Below are 3,000 nucleotides of genomic sequence, written 5' to 3' on the forward strand. Positions count from 1 at the left end.
CCCGTCCTTGCCGGCGCCCCGCCGCCTTCCTCCGCCGATCTACGGCCGGTGCCTCGTCGCCACCCCGCCGCCTCACCGCCATCCGTCGCCGCGGCTCCTCGCCGACCGCCCCCGCGCCTCCTCTCGGCCGGCTCTGCCCAGCCCGCTGCCGCGGGGCCCGCGCCGCCCTCCGCCGCCGCCGCGCCGGATCCGGCCGGGCCAGCTCGTCTCCGCCCGTCTCCGGCCATCCCCTTCCTTCTCCGGCCAGATTCCGGCGAGATCCGCCGCCACCTCGTCCGCGTTGACTTTTCCCCGAGGTACTAATTTTGCCTAAGTCCCGAAATATTTTGCATTATCATGCCATGTTCATTGCATCATAACTCCATGCATACTGCTCCGTTTTGTGCGTGTAATATGTCAAATTGTTCGCCTCAACGAGTGCTTCATTTCATTACATTGCAACCTGATGTTATTTTCTGCATAGTCTGAACTGTTATTATTTGCAATCTTGCCATGTGTGTTTGAGCATGTTCTAGTAGTTTCTGGAGATAGCTCAGTGTTCATGTTTTGTGATGCTTTACCTGTACATCATGCCCATGCCTTTTGTTTTCATGTTGGGGTGCTGTAGCATATTGTTTTGATGCTTGCAATATGCCTAGTTGCTGTTTTGGACAGCTAGTCCTTTAAACTTGTATATCGTGTAGGTGTGGAACCGTTGCTCCGTTTTGTGTGTGCTCTATATGAAACTCGCTTAGAATTGCATGTAGTTTCATATTATCATGTTGCATCCTTGTTTTGAGGTGTTTGCTTGATGTTTGTATGCATTTTGCATCAATGCCATGTTTAACTTGTTTTGCTCATATCTTCTAGGGCGTAGCTCCGAATTAAACAAACTTTATATGTAACTTGACTAGAATCTCGTGTAGATCATCTTTGTGCATCTTAACTTGCTGTTCAACAACTTTAACATAAGGTTTATTAAGATCTGGATCAATTTCGAAACCTGCATATGAGGACTTACCGGAATTGTTATATGTTGTTCCCGGCCTCATTTAAACTTGCCTTGATGTGTTGCTCTTGTTTGCATCATCCCTCGCCATGAGTAGCCTCATCTAGATTTTCCATGCATCATGCTTGTTGTGCATCATGCCTTGTTCATGTGTGGTGTGTTAACCATGTTGTGTGCTTCTTCTCGATATTTCCCGTTTCGTTGCGATCGTGAGGATTCGTTCGTCTACGCTTGGTTCGTCTTCGTGGCTTCATCATCTTCATGGACTCGTTCTTCTTGCTAGCGGGATTTCAGGCAAGATGACCGCTACCCTGGATCTCACCACTATCATTGCTATGCTAGTTGCTTCGTTCTATTGCTTTGCTGCGCTACCTATCAATTGCTCTTCAAGCCTCCCAGATTGCCATGAACCTCTAACCATTGACACCCTTCCTAGAAAACCGTTGTTTGGCTATGTTACCGCTTTGCTCAGCCCTCTTATAGCGTTGCTAGTTGTAGGTGAAGTTGAAGATTGCTCCATGGTGGACAGGATTTTGGTTGGGATATCACAATATCTCTTATTATATTAATGCATCTATATACTTGGTAAAGGGTGGAAGACTCGGCCTTATGCCTGGTGTTTTGTTCCACTCTTGCCGCCCTAGTTTCCGTCATACCGGTGTTATGTTCTCGGATTTTGCGTTCCTTACGCGGTTGGGTGATTTATGGGACCCCCTTGACAGTTCGCTTTGAATAAAACTCCTCCAGCAAGGCCCAACATTGGTTTTACCATTTGCCTCACCACCACCTACCTTTTCCCTTGGGAGTCGCCCTCTCGAGGGTCATCTTTATTTTAGCCCCCCGGGCCAATGCTTGTCTAAGTGTTGGTCCAAATCGAGCGATGTCCGGCGCCCCCTGGGCAATCAGGGTCTATGTCAACCCGATGTCTTGCTCATCCGGTGTGCCCTGAGAACGAGATATGTGCAGCTCCTATAGGGATTTGTCGGCACAGCGGGAGGCTTTGCTGGTCTTGTTTTACCATTGTCGAAATGTCTTGTAAACCGGGATTCCGAGTCTGATCGGGTCTTCCTGGGAGAAGGTATATCCTTCATTGATCGCGAGAGCTTATCATGGGCTAAGTTGGGACACCCCTGCAGGGTATAAACTTTCGAAAGCCGTGCCTACGGTTATAGGAAGATGGAAATTTGTTAATGTCCGATTGTAGATAACTTCACACCAGATCCGAATTAAAACGCATCAACCGCGTGTGTAGCAGTGATGGTCTCTTTTCGGCAGAGTCCGGGAAGTGAACACGGTTTTTGGGTTATGTTTGACGTAAGTAGGAGTTCAGGATCACTTCTTGATCGTTGCTAGCTTCACGACCGTTCCATTTGCTCTCTTCTCGCTCTTATTTGCGTATGTTAGCCACCATATATGCTTAGTCGCTGCTGCAACCTCACCACTTTACCCCTTCCTTCCCTTTAAGCTTTGCTAGTCTTGATACCCATGGTAATGGGATTGCCGAGTCCTTGTGGCTCACAGATTACTACAACAACAGTTGCAGCTACAGGTTATGCGATGATCATGACGCGAGAGCGATGTTTGCTTGTTTGGAGTCCTTCTTCTGCTTCTTCTTCGATCAGGGATAGGTTCCAGGTCGGCAGCCTGGGCTAGCAGGGTGGATGTCGTTTGAGTTTCTGTTTGTGTTTCATCTGTAGTCGGATGATGCTCTTATGTATTGTGATATTGTATTCGTGTGGCATTGTATGCCTCTTGTATGTATCCCCATCTATTATGTAATGTTGATGTAATGATATCCACCTTGCAAAAGCGTTTCAATATGCGGTTCTATCCTTGGTGGGACCTTCGAGTCTCTTTAGGATAGTATCGCATATTGGGCATGACATGATGCCCCCTTCATGTTTCAATTCTTATCTTTTATGTGAGCATCATTGACATCATCATGCCTAGCTAAAAAGGCATTAAAGAAAAGCGCTTGTTGGGAGACAACCCAATGTTTAGACCTACTGTTT

This window comes from Triticum dicoccoides, chromosome 4B (genome assembly GCF_002162155.2).
Source record: "Triticum dicoccoides isolate Atlit2015 ecotype Zavitan chromosome 4B, WEW_v2.0, whole genome shotgun sequence".
Lineage (NCBI taxonomy): Eukaryota > Viridiplantae > Streptophyta > Magnoliopsida > Poales > Poaceae > Triticum > Triticum dicoccoides.